The following is a 21,390-nucleotide window of genomic DNA, read 5'->3' on the forward strand; positions in this document are numbered from 1 at the left end:
TCATGTTTTATAGGTCCTAGGGCTCTTTCTCTGGGGGATCCAGTAACTGTTAATTGTTGAGCTCATTTACAACCCTGAGCTCAAAGGGGCCTAACAGAAGATCTTTTATTGCCTGACCCATTTCAAAACTTTTCCTGAGTAGCACAACCCAGTCCTCTAAAATTTTTACAGTCCGATAAAAGATTCTCACATACAGAGACCCTCATGGTGGCAATGGTGGCAGAGGGCCCAGCAGGCCCAGTCCAGCAGCTGCTGGGCTGTGTCAAGTCTTTAGACAAAGACTGTCAAATACACATTTAGAAAAAAAGTTGTAAACATCTTCCTCTGTCTACTCAGACCTTATTTAGCATTAATCATAATATTATAATGACAACTGTTAGGTTTTCCCCAAATGAACGGCAGAGAAATTAAAAACAGCAGAGCCAGGCAGTAGGTTTGAGAATGCTTTAATGGGGAGAGGTTCCGTGACTCAGAGGGGCTTGAGTCAGGGAAGTCACACCCAGGCAAACCGCAGGGGGGTCTATAAAGAGCTTTCAGCGGGAAGATGGGGGTAGGGTGGCATTCCAACTAGGGCAAGGGTTACAGGTCTTTGTGTGCTAAGGTAGGGTAGAGTGGCAAGACAGACTTACTGGGAGGTTGCTGGCCTGGGGTCGGCCGTTTTGAGGTCCCCAGTCTCACCAGCCCGATAACCATTGGCTTATGTCGACTCCTCTTTACTACAACTATGAGGTTCCTGAGAATCTGAAGTCAGTCCTACAGTAAGGCCAAAAGGTATGCATAGTTCACCCAGAAATCATTGCTAATGTATTCCCAATTAAGATCTCTGTTTGAAACATCCTCCTTTGCGTACTTTGGAGTTACAAAGCTCCCTGCAAGAACAAATGCAGATGCTCCAGGCAGAGCTATTTTAAGTGTGAAGTTGCATGGAAAAAGCATAATTCCTAATCTCAGGAACTTCACCATCTTTGAGCAAGGTAGATAAAGAAGCGCAAACAGATGACCATCAATATAATATCATATTTAGTACCCTAGCAGTGGTACTGTGAACATCTGTAGGAACAAGGAGGGTGTAATTCTGCTTCAGCAAGGTACACTTCACAGAGGAATTGCCTTTTAAGCTGTGTTGTGAAGAGTGAGTCGGAGTTTACCAGGCAAGGGAAGCAGTGGTGATGGACATCGTCAGGAAGAGTAAGAATTAGGACCAGGCACTGGGAAGGTATTTCTTCCAGAAAGATCCCTAAAAACCCAGAGGCATAGAGTGCAGTGAGCTTCATGCCACAGCTGGCCATTGACCAGATGGATTTTAATTTATTTCCCAGAGTAAAGATTGTCAGATTCTTGTATCTCCTTTTGGCTTTCTCTTATCACATGGGGATGCCATGACTGAACCACCATCATGTGCTTTCTGCTCTTGGAGATTAATTAGTAGGTATGGGGCCTCCAAAGTATCATCTGATCCTATTGTGACCATAGACTTATTTTGAGATGATGACTCATTGGGATTAAGGAAGTAGCCTTGGGATGTGATTGTGGATTGTTATGGGTCCTTATGGGTTCTATTCTGGACTAATCAACTGAATTAGCTTCTGTTTCTAAAATCTTTGGGTGCTGTAGAAATTTTAAATCCCTTTTAGGCAAGGGATGGGGGAAAAAAGGTGAGTCACTTCTCATTTGCTTCATTGCCTTTCTCCATAGAGTACAGAGAAAAGAATTCCAAAGTAAATATAAGAGAAAAACTTAGTTTTTAAATAGTGATCAGCATGCAATTAACTAAACATACAAATGAATAAAAGAGATTGAATTCAGAAGTCTGAGTCAAGGACAGGAGCAATCCTGATAAGGTATTTATCTCAGGAAAATTTCCATCTTCTATAATGGCTCTCCTTTATAGAAAAAAGATTTCACATCAAAGAGGTAAACCACCTGGAGGAATTATTTTCCTTGAATAATGTGAGACTGAGGACAGGAGAGGGATCTATTTCTTGTTATTCAAAATGTTTTCAGCTGATGGTGCCAGGTGTGTATCTCAGAGTGGGTGGAAGTGTGGTGTAGAGCTTGAATCTTCCTGCCCAAAGATCCAAGGGACCTCCCAGAGCCTCTAGCCTGTGAGAATCACTGGTCAGGATGGAAGTTCTTAATCTGGGCCTGGCAGAGGGTATCTGAGAAATCTGAAACTCTATGCAAAATGCTGAGTATGTTCTTATTTGTTTAGGGGTTTTTGACTCATCATTTCACAGAGGGCTCTATCATTCCTAAAACCTTGAGTGTGGTACAGTGTGTTTTCAGCCCTTTCATCTTAGGGGAAAAGCAGGGTTGGAGGAGGGGATGTGGGGTGAAACCTCCCTTTGATACTGTGTCACATCTCTCTAAAGAGGGATCTGAAGGACAACGGGAAAAATCACATCAGAACCCTTTCTGTCTGAATGTTTAAAATATTTTTGCATAAATCACAAATCACTGCCATGAGGAAGCAATGAGAAGGGCAACATCTGCCAAGACCCATCCTTCTCCACTGGCTCAAATACAAAGAGAGAACAGAGAAGAATGGCATGAAGCTTATTAAAAGAGAGACCAAAAGGAAACCATGAGGCCCATCTAGGTCACAATTTCTGATTCAAATAATGGGGGCCGAACATGCTTCAGAAATGTTTTTATTTACAAAGATAACATGGTATGTGTCTTGCTATGATGTAACACCCCAATCTGGATCAGCTTTCCATGATCAAATTAATACTTGGTCATGAAAAGTGGAATGAAATGGGGTCACTTATGCTAAGTGGTTTTAAAATGGAGCCTAGGGATCCCTGGGTGGCTCAGCGGTTTAGCACTGCCTTCAGCCCAGAGCATGATCCTGGAGATCCAGGATCGAGTCCTGCTTCGAGCTCCCTGCATGGAGCCTGCTTCTCCCTCTGCCTATGTCTCTGCCTCTCTCTCTCTCTCTCTCTCTCTCTGTGTGACTATCATAAATAAAAATTTAAAAAAATTTTTCAAAAAATAAAAAAATAATAAAATGGAGCCCAGAGGCCAGCAAGGAAGTGGGGTCTTGCACATCCTCGCCAGGTCGAACCAGGAACTTTTGAACTGGGCCACACCTCAGAAATTACCAGGATGCTTGCAACTTGCTAACAGTAAGAGACTTTGCTTAGTGATAGCCTTAGCAACCAATTACATTCGAAGATAGCTTTCTGCTATCAACACCAACACCAATCAAAAACGTGTGCAAGCATTCTCTTTGTGCTTTAAAAACCTTTGATTTTTGCTCCCTAATGGGACACTATTGGGGTTGCTTCTCAAATCTATATACTCTGAATTGCACTATTTTGATCCCAAATAAACACTCTTGCTTAATATTAATTATTGCCTCCTGACAATTTTAGGTTGACATGATCAAAATTCACATTTTGACAGCTCTATGAATATTCACACTAGTACAGAAAAAAACCCTCTCTATAAAGACCTTAAACAGCCTCATGACCCTTTAGGTCAAATGTTGTCACCACATAAATTCAACATAGGGCTCACTGGCAGGTGAGTTTGGAAAGATTCCCAGTTTGGAAGAGGTATTGCAGGTCTGTATTATGTATACACATACAGATCTCCATAACTCAACAAGCAACATGTTTTATAGAAACCATGTACACATTGTAGAGTTTACTTTTAGGCAACAGGCTTGAGCCATGGAATCACGAGCAAGGCTAAAGGGCCCATTGTGACCACTGAGCTGAACACAAATGAGCTCATTAAGCCCATCCACCTCCAAGCTGCCATAGGCCCTAACCAACAGGTTACTTACAGCTAGGCACAGTTACCAAAAAAGGAAGAATTCCATACATCACCAGATCTCTTCATCTTCCCCCTTTGAAAACAGCCCCTACCCACTGCCTCCTAGTAGGCAGCATCTCCTCTGCTGTCCTGCCTGTGGCTCCCTTAATGGTGTATTATGTAAACTGTTATCTCTTTTGTTCTACTTAGGGTGAATTCTTTTACCATCCCCACCGCCAGCTCTCATCCGATCAGGGCACCTCATACACACCATTTATTAAAAAATCTTCGGAGGGACACTTGGGTGGCTCAGCTGTTGAGCATCTGCCTTCAGCTCAGGGTGTGATCCCAGGATCCGGGAATCGAGTCCTGCATGGGGCTCCTTGCGGGGATCCTGCTTCTCCTTCTGCCTGTGTCTCTGCCTCTCTCTGTGTCTCTCATGAAAAAAAAATAAATAAAATCTTAAAAAAAAATCTTTAGAGAAGTTTCCAGGTATTAATGTCCAGTTTCAGTAATTTCTAGAATCAGTTCCATTGAAAAACTTTTTTTAAAAAAGATTTATTGATTTATTTTAGAAAGAGAGTGTGTATGTGTACATGCTGGAGGAGCAGAGGGTGAGGGGGAGAGAATCTCAAGCAGACTCCACACTAAGCATGGAGCCCAACGCAGGGCTCGATATCACCACCCTGAAATCAGGACCTGAGCCAAAACCAAGAGTCAGAGGCTTAACTGATTATGCCACCCAGGTGCCCCTAATTGAACAATTTTTAAAATTTCTTTCTCTCAGACGTTTCCCACTCCTACTTTCCATTTCTGGAAAGTTACAAATTGTCTCCACATTCAAAGTGGCAAGTTTGGGATATTTTGGAATGAAATTAGTCTAAGCACGGTGAGTGTAGCATGATAAAACATACTTATAAAAAGGTTTACAACCCCGGTAAACCCATCATCAGTTGAAAAGACCATTCAGTGGAAAATGCATTTCATTCACTAACCTACCAAACATCATAGCTTAGCTTAGCCTACTTTAAACATGCTCAGAACATTTACATTTGCCTACAGTTGGGCAAAATTATCGAACACAAAGCCTATTCTATAATAAAGTGTTGAATGTCCCATGTAATTCATTGCGTACTGTACTGGAAGTGGCAAACAGGACAGTTGAACAGGACAGAATGGTTGTAAGGGCATCCATTGTTTAACCCTGTGACCTTGTGGCTCACTGGGAGCTGTGTCCCTGCCATCCCCCAACATTGTAAGAGAGGATTGTACTGTATATCAATAGGCTGGGAAAAGATCAAAATTCAAAATTCAAAGTACAGTTTCTACTGAATGCATGTCACTTTATATCATTGTAAAGTTGAAAAATGGCAAGTTGAACCATCATAAATTGGAGATGGTTTGTTAATGTTTGGATCTGTCCTGGGTTACTGGCACATAGCTCCTAGAGCTTCAGAAATCTCCAGAGTGATCAGAGTATCTTGTGTATGCTAATGAGGTGACTTGATTAGAGAGTTGAACTTCTAGCCCCCATCCTGACCCCTCTCCTGGGAGAGGAGATGAACTGGAGATTCAGTCACCAATGGCCAAATGATTTACTGAAGTACTGTACTGATTTTCTGTAAACATGATGATCATGTCTACATAATAAAATCTTCATAAAACTCCTAAATAACAGAGTTTGGAGAGATTACAGGTTGGCAAACACTTCAAAGTGTTAGATGAGTGGTGTGCCCCAATGAGGCATGGAAGCTTGAACCCCTATTTATTACCAGTCAGAAGAAAGGGAAGCTGGGACTTTCCACTGGCATCTGAAGTGGGGTCCAGTCTTGTGGGGCTGAGCCCTTAAGCTGTGAGGTCTGCATTAACTCTGGAAAGGCAGTATCAGAATTGAATTAAATTGTTGAACACCAAGTTGTTGTCTGGAGAACCAGAGAATTGGTTGTTGGTTTTGGGAATCACCCTGGAGTGAGGCTTTCATCTTAGTGGCTCTTAAACTCTGATACCATGAAACAGTAGTATTTGCTGATCTGACTGAGGTCCTTTGTAATGATAGTTAAATAGTGATAGCTGTAAAATTTGCTGGAAAAAGAGCAGAGGTTCTCAAATTGTGCTTCATGAAAACAAAATTCAGAGAGAAACATATCACCCAGTCAGAAAGGCACATTCAGTTGCTCATATCTGAGAGGATATCAAAGAACTCCTTTCAATGGTTCAGTGCCATAGATTCCAAGCAGTCTCACTAGGACCAATTTGAAATTCAAATGAATCTGGATTCTGATCTTGATTTGGCTATTTATAAGCTGCTTGACCTTAGGCAAATTGCTTAGTAAGACTCAGTTTCCTTTTATTTACTTTCTCTATTATTTTTTATTACTATCATCTATCATTTTTTATTACTACTATCATTCTATCTATCTATCCATGTATCTATCTATGGCAGACATTAAAGTATACATTAATATCTATTTCCTTTTACTTTTAGGCATTTAGGATGATCACACACACACACACACACACACACACACACACACACATTACCTGCTCTGATCAATGAACTAGGAGAGAAATAGTGATTGGTGTCTTCCATTATTTGAGAGCAGATGTCAATTGTCCATCTTCTTTCCTCCCTGCTGCAGTGATTGGAAACTTGGATGCTGTGCCTCAGTGGGTAGGGAGTCCAGCCACTAAGGACTTTGCGAACAAAAAATACACTGTTACTGTGGTAAGCTAATGTGATTTGGGGATTGTTTGTTATTTAACCTAACTTCACTTGACTAATACATCATCTTCCCTTGTTTCAAAAAGAAGTTAAAGTAGCTTAAAGAGACATATAGTGCAATTGGATAAAGAAGTGACTAATGAAAGATAACATATAATAACATTTGCCTTACAGAATCATTGGGAGGAAACATACATATCCATCAGTATGATTGATAATTAGCAGATATAACAATATGAACCTCAGATTTTTTTTTTTTTTACCTTTGGATCTTTCTCTTTGGTGGTCCCTGCCCACCCCCATATTCTCCCTCACTTCCCACCATGTTCAAAGAAGGCTTGTTTGACCTACTTACATACAATTACAACCCAGTTTCTTCCAGGGCACACTTATCACTCTTACTTTTTTTTTTCCATTGTATTTATCACCATTTGCCATACCACATATTTTACTTCTTATGTGCTTGGTATTTGCTCCTCAACACTAGAATGGAAGTTCCATGAGGAAAGGGCTCTTTATCTGTTTTGTTCACTGTTGTATCCCCAGTTCACCTAGAACAGTACCTCAATAAATATTTTTGAATGGGTTTTTATTAATCAATTGTGATTTGATAGGAGTTACCACAATCCTTAGTATAGCCACCAAAATGAAGTAAATGGCCAACTGCCTGGTGTTTTGGAGTTTGGGATATCAAGATATATGCGCACACCGTCTTCTGCATGGACACCTTCCTTGACCCTGTTCTGTCCATCAGTACCTTCCCTGCTTCTGCTCCCCTTTTGGCATGCTGGTTTTGAGAGATAGCTACCCACTACAGAGATTTCAACAACAATAATAATGACAACTGAGGCAAAATAATGATTCACATTTATCGAGCACTTAAGACATGCCAGCTTTAGGGGCCCTTGGGTGGCTCAGCAGTTGAGCCTCTGCCTTTGGCTTAGGAAGTGATCCCGGGAGTCCTGGGATTGAGTCCTGCATCCGGCTCCACATAGGGAGCCTGCTTCTCCCTCTGCCTGTGTCTCTGCCTCTCTCTGTGTGTCTCTCATGAATAAATAAAGTCCTAAAAAAAAAAAAAGATGTGCCAGCTTCAAAGCTAAGTATATTCCATTCATGATCTAGTTTGAATCTCAAAAAACTCTCAAGTCAGTACTTTAACCATTATTTTAAAGATGAGAATTTGAGGCTTAATAATGCTAAATAACGTGCCCAAAGCCACATTCCTAATACGTGGTAATGTGGGTGTTAGGTTATCTATTGCTATGTAACAAGCCACCCAAAATGTGATAGCCTTAAATAATTTGTTATTGTTTGTCATGATTCTGTGGGTTGAATGGGGTCAGTCGACTGACTTATTTTGCTTAGCATTGTATCCTCTAGTCCCATCCATGTCACTGCAAAAAAGATTTTATTCTTTATCCATTCATCTATTCATCTGTTGATGGAAATCTGGGCTTTTTCCATCGTTTGGCTCTTGTGGGTATTGCTGCTATAAACATTGGGGTGTGTGTGCCTCTTCAATGACTATGTTTGTATCCTTTGGAGCACAAGCCTTGTTTTTTTTTATAAATATATTTTTAAAGATTTTATTTATTTATTCATGAGATACATACAGAGAGAGAGAGAGAGGCAGAGACATAGGCAGAGGGAGAAGCAGGCTCCATGCAGGGAGCTCGAAGCAGGACTCGATCCTGGATCTCCAGGATCATGCTCTGGGCTGAAGGCAGTGCTAAACCGCTGAGCCACCCAGGCTGCCCATGGAGCACAAGCCTTGTTAAAGGACTACCTGCTATCAGCATTAGTGACTTTGTCTTGCAAGACCTTAGGCCCCAAATTACTGCATTTTAAGGGAAGCCAGATACATACAAGCATGCATATATTTTAATAAAAGATCTTAATTTTAAAAACACAGTATAGGCCAAGTGAAACACTCATGTGTTTGGTCTATAGGTTTCCAGGTTATAAATCCTGTGCTGGCTCTCCAAGGTAATGTTCACACTTGCAAACATAGCACACAAGGCCCTTGTGATTGTGGGGGACACCTTACCTGACTTCCAGTTTCATTTCTCCTCTGCAGCATCCATGCATTCACCAAGATTTCTTGATTCCTACTACATGCTAAGCAAGTTCTAGATGCTGAGGATATAGCAAAGAACAAAACAAAGTCCCTGGTCTCAGGAGGCTGATATTCTGGTTGGCAGAGACAGCCAATACACATAGAAAGTTGTAAAACGTCAGATGGCACTGAGTGTCATGGAGAAGCGTAAAACAGGGTGAGTTCCAGCATGGCAGGTTGCCCAGATATGCCTTCCTTCTTGTCATGCTCTTCTGTGTGCCTTGAATGGCTCTCCCTCCCCTGCAGCCTAGGCGCTTCCTATCTATCTCTGGAGGCTTAGTTTGAGTATCACAATCTTGCAGTATTTTCTCTGACCCTGCATCCTGCTCCATGAGTTTGGTGACCTTCCTCCTGGCTCCCAAGGCACTTGTGCCTACTCTAACTGACGTTATAACTGGTTTTTAAGCTGGCATTTATTTTTCGGTATCTCCCAGCAGACAGTAAGTAAATTGAGGGCTTCTGTGTTTCCTTAAATTTTCTATAAATCTGTGTGGAACCATGGAACATCCTCTTTGTGAAGCTCTTTAGTGAGGAAGCTGCTGGGTGGGAGAGAAATGCTCCCAACCCATTTTCTTCTTTCCCTTTCCAGTAAGAAAAGTGCTTCCCTCTGCTGTCCAAGCCCAGAAGTGTGCTTGAGATTCCTTGGAAAATGAAGGGAAAGGTCATCGTTGATGTCCTTTGGTTTAGGGGCAGGTTATTAATGAATGCGAAATATTGTCTTATGTTATCAGCGAGGGAAGGAGCCAGAGCCAACTGTCCGTGGCCGTGAGAAGACGCTGGTGTACTCCTTCTATTTGCTTACTCGTCTATTCATAGTTGCCATTCGTGTTTGCAGGTTCATGCACACATTCATACACATCAGATGAAAAACATGCCCCCTGTGTGTACAGACCGAACCATGTGCACTACCTTACACTAGTAAAGGCAAGTGTAAATACGCATCCTGAGGCAAACAGGATGCGTGTATGCGTTTGACAAGCATCAAACACCAGAAACTTGCTCCCGGCACAGCCTCATCTCTGACCTGCATCTCTGACTTGCTGTTCTCTGTGCTTCCTTCCATCTGGCTCCTGCTGCCTGAGCTCCCAGGGGTGAAAGCCTCCTTTGGCTCAGATCCTGAGGACACCTGGAGTGTGCCTGGAGGCTGGCCCGCTTTTCTAGGGGCCCCAGGGCTGGGGCTGCCTGTGCGCGCGTGTGGCCACCGCGGGGAACAAGGTGAGGCCTGGACGTGTGTCGCTGGCGGGCGCAGCCGCATGTTCCACTGCGCTCGGAACGCTCGGGCTCAGCCCAGCCCGCACAGGGCCGTGGGCACGGCAGCCTCTGATGTGGCCTCTGATGTGTCTCATCTCTGGAAACCCTGACTTTCAGGCTGTGTCAGAGCTGCCCCCAAAGAAAGTGACCGGGCTTGGAGCAGGGTGGGGAGAGGAAGGCGCCCCCGGCAGCCAGCGGGAGCAGCAGCTGCCCCGAGGGCCGAGGCCGAGGCCGACTGTGGGGAAGGGCGGTGGGGAGCAGCCCGGTGGGTGGAGGCGCTGCGGCGCAGGGAGGCGCGCCGGGCAGGGGAGATGCAGTCCCAGGCCGGACTCCAACTTCTCAGCAATCGTTTGCCCTCTTCCTTCCAGTGCTTGCTTGTTTGTTTTTAAGCATAAAGCTGAAATAAACAGGAGGAGCTGATTCTCGGAGCCCCTTCTGCGTCCAGGCCGGTCACACTCGCTCCAAATAGGATTCTATTCCCAGGACTAACGTGCTGGCGGCACCCAGAGTGCTTGTCACCCTCCGTCTGGCAATGCAGTGACTGTCACACGAAGACTCTTCTGCTTTCGAGCCGTGTTTCTGACTGGGCGACCTGTAGGAGGAGGACTGGCCTGCTCTCTGCCTCCCGCCCCAAGGCAGCGCCGAGCTTGGGCCCAGGAGGTCAAGCATCGAGGGTAGGAGCAGGGACACCTACGCTGCGCCTTTCCCTTGCCCACTCCGGCAACTGACAGCCCGCCTGGCTCACATTCTGGGGAGGGACTGAATTGCCAGAGCCTGTAGATGCGTTTTGAGTAGAACAGGCCAGGTAAAGCAAACAGCATGAAATGTGTTAGGTCTTCAGCCTGCCCCTAGTTTTGTCATCTAAGAGCTCCAGAAAAGACCCCCCACTGAGGGTTTGCTGCTAGAAGCCTGGAGGGCCGGGGCCAGTTCCCGCTCCATTGTATCCCCACAGTGGCATACAGTGCCTGATGCTCCGCAGAAGCTGGGAGAAGGACTGATTAGCCCCTGGCTTTGTGGTGGCACCTCAGTCTGTAACTCGCCCCCTCTCTCCAACTCCAGATAGGAAGGAAGGACAGATGACTAGCAGGAAATGAACCAGGAAAGGCAAGAAGAAATCAAAGCATCTACTCAAAAAGTACGACCTGAGGTAAGTCGTGAAGGTCTAATACTGTGCTTTTGTTAAAGAGCTACCGTCCTCCCTGTTCAGGCCGGGTGAACGTAGGGAGGGGCAATAGTCATGGAGAAGAAGGACTTTGGGGTCAGATGTTGATTTTAAATGGAGAAAGCTTGGATTTCAGTAACAAAAAAAAAGGTGGCTGGTGGTGGACCCCAATTCGGGTGTCTTTGGGTGCCTCTAAATTAAAAATTACATTCTGGGGATCTGGAAAGCACTGTGGGAGTCAGAGGAGGCAAAACCTCATCAAATGCAGTTTCATGTTCTCACATTGAATCTCACTGGAAAGTTAGGTGGGTGGAGGACTAGATGTCAGCTCAGGATGAGCTCTGCTGTCTTGGCGAGCTCTGCTATGGCTCCCGGGCACGTTCTTAGGGCCTGCACCCCCGTCTGGGTGGAGCTGACCTTTCTTCTTCTCAGGAGCCTGCAGGGCTCAGGCCAGGTGCCCAAAACATTGTCACTGCCCTTTACTGAAGCTCTCATTCTCTTTGAGCAGCGACTCAGTGCCCTTACTGTGGGTTTATGAGGTCTCTTTTGGTTGCAAGTGACAGAGATTCAACTCAAATAGGCTTATACACTAGGATGAAAGAAAGAAAGAAAGAAAGAAAGAAAGAAAGAAAGAAAGAAAGAAAGGAAATGTTATGGCTTCTACAACTTATAAAATGTAGGGGTAAATTCCAAGATTAAGGTGCTGCTGGATTCAGATACTCTGATGCCACCAAGTATCTTTCTTTGCCCATTTCTCAGCTCCAATCATTGGGGCCAGCGGGACTCATGGTTTTAACAACTGAGCCAGAAGGGATCTAAGTGGGATTAGCTGTGACTGAGCTACATGGACAGGGAGGAGAGAGCAGGTTGTCCATCAGAGAAAATTGGACTGTTTATTTTTACGATTTATTTGGGGGGGGGGAGAGAGAAAGCAGGGGAGCAGCAGGCAGAGGGAGAGGGAGAAGCAGACTGCCCACAGCAGGGACCCTGATGCAGGACTTGATTCCAGGACCCTGGAGCCATGACCTGAGCCAAAGGCAGATGCTCAACCAACTGAGCCACCCAGGTGCCCCAAGAAAATTGGACTGTTGTTACCACATGTGAAGCAGTGTTGGCAGGGCAGTTCACACTTTAGTGGACAAGTGCAGTCACTGGTGAGGATTTCTGCATCCTCCCCACAAGTTAAGTGCTCATTTACAAACACTTTGTCTCCCTATCTAAGTCTCTCTATCTTAAGGGCTTGGCTCCTAAATTGGGTCCCCCATCCTCACTCCCCTCCCAGTTCCCTGTAGGAGCTGAGTTTGGTGGGGAGATGGGTTTGTTTATTTTGTTTTTTTAGAAAGTTGGCTATTTCTTGTGGAGGGCAATCATCAAGAGTAGGTAAATATCATTTCACTATTTCTAGTCCAGTGAAACCATCAAGAAGTACAATTTCAGGGTGTCTCAGTCAAATGAATAAATAAAAAATTAAATTAAGTTAAATTAATTAAAATTTTAAAAAAAGAAGTGCAATCTCTGCTCTTAGATGGGGACAAAAGTAAAGTTGCTCAAACTAATTATCTTGGGGGCAAAAGAGCATCATAGATTTGTCTGCATTGAACTAAAAGGTCATGTTGTTTGAACCTTATCTCCAGGGAGGTCAGGGTGTTTCCAGCCTGCTGTGGGACCCAGCTGGCCTTGACTGACATTGGGAGAATGGAGGTTTGGGGCCTGGCTCTGCCACTTGCAACCTGAGTGAGCCTGACTAATTCACTTTTTTCCTGTGTTTCAGTTTTTGTTTTCTTTAGTATTAGTTTTTCGGACAATATGTTTTCTCTTTGATATAGTCCATTCCTTTTGTAGTAGTTGATTTTTAGCTGATACTTCAAATCTGTATAATAATACGGGTTGTATCTTCCCCACATTTGAAGGTGGAAGAACTTAGGCACCATCAGGATCAAATGAAAGAGGGTCTTTCTGTCTGATTCAAGAAGAGCATGAGTGACGATAACATTTAACCTTTCTTTTGGGACAAGGGGTGTCACTGAGGACGTGGGTATCTTCAGTGTGGACCAGACTGGGTATCTTGGGACACAATCCATCGGCTCTCAGGAGTCTACTGACTTGGTACACGATGCTGCCCACCCTCTGCAAGCAGACGCCCCTTGCATGCCTGAAGTGTGGAGAACACGAGACAGGGAAGGAGACACCCAGGCGTGAGAAACTTCTGAATATGGCATTTTTAATATTTAATTGCTCTGAGATATTTTATTCTTGAAAGTGGTGTGCTGCCAGCCAAGATGCTCAGGGCACTTTGGGAGGGCCTTTCATCTCAGATCTCCAGCTGGACAGACAATGAGGAGCTTACACCGGATGGTCGCACTGTGTGAAGCCCAGGGCGGGGTCTGCACCTGGCACAGGGTGGGTGCGGAGGGGTTACGGGAACAGACGGCTGAGTGCTAAGAGCCGATCCGCTCCTAACTCCAGAGACGGTGAACACAGGTGTCTCCCCACTGGGATGGGAAACAGTATGCAGGTGAAAAATGTGAAGAAATGGACAACGCAAAAAAAAAAAAAAAATGTGTCCAGTAAACTAGAGAAAGGGGATACAGGGAGAAGAGATTTTTGGGAGGAGATGTTATGACACTTTGCTTCTGCCACCGAGGCCTTGTGTGAAAGGGAGTGCTTTCTGCTGCCCTCTGACCACTTCCTTAGCACCCACTTCACTCTGCGGAGCTGCAGCTGGAAAAGAACCAACCCAGGAGTGTTGGGAAGACGAGGCTGCTTCAGTGAGCACAGCCACTGGGTCATGTGTCTTCCGTCTCTGCACCCATCCCGTGCAGGGGCCCCCTCCCCTGGCCTACATGGTGGTGGTGGTTACCCTGACCACAAGGCTGAGCTGTGCAGGAGGTTACACACATGCGCGTGCACACGTCAGGAGGCTGGGGTGACAAGTCCTCAGTGTGTATAGTAAGGAGGAAAGTGCGGAACTGTGAGGTAACTTAATTCAGAGCTGCAAGATGAAGGGACCTTGCTCCCTCAGCTGACACGTCCCCCTCCCCACCCCTTCGAGGATCAGAGCCAGGCCCAGGGCTGACATCCCCTTTTCTTTCCTGTCCAGTAACCTTGATATGTGAACAATGAGACATGCAAGGATCAGGGCAGTGGAGGATGGAGGGCACTCACGGGTTAGATTACAGTGGAGAAGCAGCTGACTCAGCCACCTGTCAGTGGCTGTCTGGAGATGCATTCAGGTTTCCGTGTACGTTCAAACCAGTTCGGGGGGGTAGGACAGGTTAGATGTGGACAGCAAGTTGCAAATGTTAACCTCTGTAGTGGTGATGGGGGCGGGTTTCTGAGGCTAGCAATCAAAGGGCAGGCAGGCCAGCCTCCACAGCAGCATGGTGTGGGACAGGAGACAGCTGGGAGGTCCTTGGGAGGCGGGCAGGGGCTCAAGCACAGGTGCCAGGGGCTTGGCACAGGGAGGAGAGCTGGCACAGGAGAGCAGGCCGTGGAAGACAGCAGTGAGCAAAACAGGGCCTGCGTTTATAGGAAGGAACATGTGGGCAGGAACCCTGGGGAGCAAGGCTCCATTCCTAGACGGCCCTGGGTCATGGGCCCTAGAACTGATTTACATCCAGCCTCTGCCCCTTAATAGTTGTGTGTGTGATTTTGGAAAAGACACTCAACCTTTCTGAGCTTCCACCTCCTGATCTGCCAAGGAGCATGTTTAACCTTATTGGCTTATTTTGAGGAGTCAACATGAGACTCCATGCAGAGGATCTGATTCAGTATCTGAATATAAGGGGCACCCAGTAAACATGAATATTCGTGTATTTTGTAAACAATTCTGGGGCACCAGGTGGCTGTGTGTTAAGAACCAGGGTGTGAAGTCAGACCTAGACCTGCAGCAAAAGTGACCTAAGTATATTGCCCATCTGGAAATCGGACTGACCCTAGAGCTCAGCCTACAGTTGCATCATCTGTAACGAGCAATACGTTTTGAAAAGGGGGGATGGGTGGAGTTCAGAGCCAGTGGTGGCCTGAGCTGGAGTGGGCTGGCCTCTGAGAGTTCTGTTGCTTGAAGACCAAAGCTCCGGCATGTTGACTCAGGGCTGGCCAGGCTGTAGCCCATCAAGGAGGGCCAGATGGCACAGGGCAGCAAGGGTTTCCCTGTGTTCCTATGTGGCCTGGTTTTTGTTAAGTGCAGCTGATTTTCTAGGATTTAGTTTCCTGTTTGGGTGGAATGGGCATGAAGCCTATTTCTGGCTGACTTCCAGTAGCAGCAGCTTTCAGCATGTCAGCTGTGCCTCTGGGCTCGCAGGGATCTCGGGAGTCTGGCCATGCCAGTGTGAGAGCGCTTCCCTGTGGTTAAGGAGCTGCATGCTCTCATGTTTTTCCTACCAATCCTTCCGATCTCTTCCCTTTCTCCAGTTTTCAGCCTCTCTTTCCTCACCAACCCTTTATTTCCTACCTTGCACCTCTTTTGCTTCCATTCCCCTAACTGACCTGTTGCTCATCATGGAATCATGCTGTCTGGAGCTAAGAGAGAGTTCAGGATAACCTAGTGCAACCTCCTGCTTAGACATCTCTTGGAACCGGGAACTGACAGCAGCCCGGGGTGGCTCCTTCTGTTTGTAGCACTCTGACTGTCCCACAGGAGGAATCCACCGATGGAAGAACCCTGCCTTTGCGGAACTTGGAGTTTAGGGGAGCAGAACCTTCCCGTTTGGCTCTAGTTTTCCCCCTTGGGTCTAAAGAGGCAAGCAAACCTTAGGAAATATTTACTGAGCATTTCCTGGTGGCCGCCTCTGGGCTAGAGATTGCGATTGCAAAACTGAAAAGAAAGTATCCCTGTAGTGAAGATGTTTGAGTTTAGGAAATAGGAGAGATTTCCAGTGTCTTGGCCTTTTAAGTGCTACAATAAACCCCCTGTACCTGGGGAAGGTTTTCACAGTGGTGTTGTCTGAACTGACTTTGGAAGGAAGAGTTCATCAGGAAGACCAAAGGACATTGTGGGCAAAGGCCATTCCCAAGTGTAATTTGGGGATATTGGGCTAAGTGAGGCAGCTAGAATAAGATAAATAGGATTAACTATGAATGGAGGGCACAAACCAAGCAATGGGCTGGAGTGATGGAGAAATCCCCAGGAAAGAGGATGAAAATCACATGTAACGTGACATGGGCATCACACACAGGGTGTGGTGCAGTGAGATCTAGGAGCAGGAGCCCTGAAGAATGGAGGTGTGGGCTGGTCTGGGAATTCTTTGTGGAAGAACAGCCTTGCTGGACTTTTGTGTCCTCTTCTGCCAACAAAGGAGGTGGCAATACCTGGGCTGCCTGTCTTGAGGTGCAGGTGAGGAGAGGGGGAGGGTGCAGTCTGGCAAGCCTCAATGCCTGGAACACAGTGCCTTTAGGGAGGTGAGGATAGTTAATGATTGAGAATGAGGCAGATGAGTGTTATAAAAAAACAGGAGGGGCATGGAGGGGTGAGGGGGCCAGTGTGGGGATTGAAAACTGTGAATGAAGACCTTCAACTTAGAATTCAGGTTCCCTAGAATGACAAGAAAGATTTTGATGTTATGCATTGGGGGGAGGGGAATCACCTGTCAAAAGTTCTAAAGACATGTGAGCCTCTGTGGGACAAGAGAATGGCTATAGAAAGAAGAGAAAACTAAAAAGTGACAGGGTGGTATGGTGAAAGACCTGAATTCAAATCTGAACTCAGCCACTTCATGAGTTCTTCAACTTTTCCAAATCATTTCGAAATGCAGATAATATCTACCTTAGAGCGCTGCTTGAGAGGCAAATAAGAAAATGTATAGAGTGCCTGGCATATAGTAGTCACAAAATAAATGTTTCTGTCCTTCCTCTCTCCTCCCCACAGAACATTGCATCAGCATTTTGACTATGAGGGATGGGAAAGGCCAGCGGATTTGAGAAAAAGTGAAGAAAGCAGGGACATCCCACCCAACTAGGAGCTCCTTAAGGAATCGCGCCACAGCCATGTCTTTGCACCCTCCATGGTGCTTTGCATGAATTGGTGCTCGAGAACATAGAGATAGAATTGGACAGAAATAAAAGCTGCATTTTCCTGTCCAGATATTTACGACATGGTGGGGAAGCACTAGGAGATAAGACCGGTTTTTCTTCCCAACTCTTCCACACACTGACTGTGGCCTTGGGAGAATGTTCGCACCTCTCTGGGGCTCAGGACCACATCTGTGAAATAAGGGGCGCAGCAGGATGATCTCCACCTTATTCTAGTGATGAGATTTGAGAGCCCTGTAAGGTTTGGGGTTGACATGACAATATTGCAACTGGTTTGCAAATGAGCCCCAGAGATTGAGAGCCTCATTTGTAAACTAACAAACTGCTACAGAACTCAGGACTCTTCACTTATTGGGTTGAGGCTGTTCTTTTCCTATTGTCCCATGGCCCTGTGACAGCAAACCATATCTCAGACTCAGAGGCTGGGCACCAAAAAGTTGATTCTCGTGAGACCCCGAAGATGGAAGTCTCTCGAGGCATCCAGATGCACAGATCTCACCAACATCTGCTAGACACTCAAAGGAAACAGTGGGTGACAAAAACAACGACTCTGACATTTGTGTCAGTGTTTGGTACATCTGACTTTCCCACAGACCTACCATGACATGTGTTTTTGCAATGAAGCATTTCAAACATCAATAAGGAGCTCATAAAAGAGCCCACAAGACTCAGGCATTTCTAGCCTTAAAACATGTTGTTTAGTGGTGTGCCCCACACCCAATCTCACCTCCTCATTGCCCTGGAGGAAGCGAGCTCCCAGCCCTATGCTCATGGGGTAGTCCTAAGCACTCTTGTTTCCTAAACATTTTCACATTGTCCCCTTTTTGTGTTAGAATTTTGGCTCAAATACCAACAGGCTGTGTAATCCTAGGCAAGTCGTTTAACATATTTGAATGTTAGTTTCCTCATTTGTATTCATCTCGTCAACAGATAGTTATTGAGTGCCTTTAATACCAAGTACTATTCTAGATTTGGAATTTACAGATAGCCCTTTCTCTTTCTAATTGTCAGAAATCCAGACAGTTAGACATTCATATGTCTTAGTAACCAACGTATGACCTCAGCACTGTTTTTCAGTGGTTCCAATGTATTATTGAGCATACGAGGACTCAGGAGAAAAGATGGGTCAACCTGCTTACACTACAAAGCTGTAGTAATCAAAGCAGTGTGATATTGGCACAAAAATAGGCACATAGATCAATAGAACAGAAAAGAGAGCTCAGAAATAAACCCATACTTGTATGGTCAATCTACAACAAAGGAGGCAAGAATATAAATAAGGAAAAGACAGTCTCTTCAATAAATGGGAAAACTGGACAGCCACATGCAAAAGAATGAAACTAAACAACCACTTTCTCATGCCATACACAAAAATAAATTCCAAATGTTAAAGACCTATATGTGACACCAAATAAATAAATAAATAAATAAATAAATAGTCCAATTAAAAATGGGCAGAGAACCTGAATAGACCTTTTCCAAAGAAGACATTCAGATGGCCAAGAGGCACATGAAAAGATGCTCAATATCACTCATCATCAGGGAAATGCAAATTCAAACCACAGTGAGAGATCACCTCACACCAGTTGGAATGGCTAGAATCAAAAAGACAAGAAACAACAAATGTTGGTGAGGATGTGGAGATAAAGGAATCCTCATACACTGTTGATGGGGATGCAAATATGGTGGAAAATAGTATTGGAGATCCCTCAAAAAGTTAAAAATAGAAATACCATACGATCCAATAATTCCACTACTGGGTATTTACCCAAAGAGAATAAAAACAATAATGTGTGAAAAGATATATGCACCCCTGTGTGTATGTGTGTGTGTGTGTATACATATACATACATACATAATTGAATATTACTCAGCCATGAAAAAATGAGATCTTGCCATTTATAGATGAATGAACCTAGAGGGTATTATTCTAAGTAAAATAAATTAGAGAAAAACAAATACTGTATGATTTCATTTACATGGGAAATTTTAAAAAGCAAAACAAAGAGCAGAAAAAGACCCATAAATACAAGGAAGAAATTGATGGTTGTCAGAGGAGAGGAGATGGAGGGATGGGCACAATGAGAGAAGGGAGGTGGGAAACACAGGCTTCCAGTTATAGAATGAATAAGTCATGAGGATAAAGGACACGGCATATAGAATGTAGTCCGTGGCATTGTAATAGCATTGTTTGGTGACAGGATGTAGCTACACTTGCGGTGAGCATAGCATAACCTATAGAGAAGTTGAATCACTATGCTATACATCTAAAACTAATGTAACACTGTATGTCAACTATACTTCAATAAAACTATAAAAAATTGGGGCACCTGGCTGGCTCAGCCAGTTAAGCACCCAGCTCTTGATATCTGCTCAAGTCTTGATCTCAGTGAGGTCGTGAGTTCAGGTCCTGCATTGGGCTCCATGCTGGGCTTAAAAAAAAATCAAATAAAAAGATGGTCAGTCTGCTGAGCCACCACCTAAATAAACTTCATCATGTCAGTGTCAGCCACCAGGGTTCTAACTGAAGAAAACTTGATAAAAAGCCTTTTGAGAGAAATAGTGACTGCACTGAATGGTACTAAAACTTTTGAGTCAAGAGGGAAGACAGTCTTGCCCTGGCTTTGTGGGACATACTTTGGGTTGCAAGGAGGTCACCAGGAGGCAGGAAAGACCAAAGGCTGCCCTGGGATCCAGCTGCATTATTTTTTTTTCTAGCTGCATTATTAATGAGTTGGAAGCCTTCGGGTGTAACCCTGTGCGGTTCCTCTCAAATGTTTTCTGACTCGTCTCAGGGTTTAGGAGCCAAAATTTGATGGAAAACTGAGAAAATAAAGGAGTTGTGATTTGAGGGTTCTATAAAACTACTATATAGGGAGTTTGGTAACAATTGCTTCCATATACACATTAGTTGCCCAGAACTGTACTAGACTGGGTATACAATAGAATGCAGAAGATATACATGATTCTACATCTATAATTTATGAAATTGTGATAAGTACCAGAAAAGGAAAAAAAAAAAAACTCTGAGTATGATGACAGAGAATACTAACTGGGATTATCTCATTTTGATGGAGCAACCAGTGAAAACCTCTGAGGAAGTGATATTTATTTGAAGACAGAAGGATTTTGGGAGCTGGTCATATGAAAGTAGGGCAGTGGTAGGGTAAAGAACATTCTGGCCAATGGCTGCATCTCGGGCCAAAGCCCTGAGGTGGACAGGAACTTGTCACATTTGATGAACTGAAAGGCCCATGTGAGAGGAGGAGAGTAAAAAGAGCTGCAGAGTCAGGAAGAGCCCAGATAACGAGGGGCTTGCAAGTGACACTAAACGTTTCAGAGATTTTATTCTAAATGACAATAGAAAGGCACTAAAATGTTATTTCTGTCAAGGCAGAAGGACGTGACCAAATTAACACTTGCATCAGTGACAACTGAAGGAGGGACACGGCCTCAGAGAAAGGAGGGAAAGTACGATGTTGCTGTGCTTTCCTGTGGCAGCAGCCGGCCGCTGGCACCTGCAGAGTGTCTCCAGAGGATGCAGAAGAATCTGACTTCCTACTGGAGTCCTGCTTCTGACTTCAGACTCTTCTGTGTTCAGAAACTCGGCCATCAGGTATTTGTTGAGTTTTCACCCAGTATAGACACGGTATACCACGTGTAATTCGTCAATGCTCAGTGTTGACTTTTTATCCTCTTGCCGGTCCCCAAGGAAGACTTAGCTGCTGGTTCCATCAAGCACTACTCAGGCGACCACTGAGTCACACCTGGAGCTCTGGGCCACCGTGCACCGAGTCAGCTCGCCTGCTAAAACACGGGAGGGACAGAAGGGAGAGAAGCCCCTTCTTCCTCTTCTGTTCTTTTAACCTCCATGTGGCTAACTTGCTAAAATGGGGAAAGATCATTGGAATTCTTCTACCAAAGCGTTAGGACAATTTCTGAAGGGAATTACAATGCTAAAGGGACCATCATAAAAGATAATTTGAATTTCATCTAATGAGGTAAGATACCTAAGAAATTCTAACATGTACAAGGAGTGTTCTCTGATTTGATCCTGCACTGAAATTTGCTCCCAAGCCTCACCCACATACTGTTAAATCTCTATGACAGGAAATCCTACCTCTTATCTAAAAGAACCCACCAGTTCTGAGTCTTTCTCCCTCATCCATCCTCAAGGAACTCTGGTTCCAGAGTCAGAGACGCTGCCAGCACAAGCAGGAGAGATGAGATGAGAAAGAGAGAAGTTCCTCAATTAGTTTCCCACAGTTGGGAGCTGCCAGCCTGCTGGCCCTTTGATTGATTTATTCAATGCATTTTTAGAAAAAAAGTTTGTTTATTTTTAGTCAT

General features: G+C 44.8%; 1 long non-coding RNA gene across 1 annotated transcript; it reads left to right on the forward strand.

The window, feature by feature from the left end:
- The first annotated feature begins 10,232 nt into the window (after positions 1-10,232).
- LOC140634729 (uncharacterized) lies at positions 10,233-18,494 on the forward strand. Its single transcript, XR_012032117.1, has 3 exons — positions 10,233-10,656; positions 10,911-10,998; positions 16,880-18,494. It is a non-coding gene; the product is annotated as an uncharacterized lncRNA (long non-coding RNA).
- Positions 18,495-21,390: the final 2,896 nt, after the last annotated feature.

Source organism: Canis lupus, chromosome 6, assembly GCF_048164855.1.
Source record: "Canis lupus baileyi chromosome 6, mCanLup2.hap1, whole genome shotgun sequence".
NCBI lineage: Eukaryota > Metazoa > Chordata > Mammalia > Carnivora > Canidae > Canis > Canis lupus.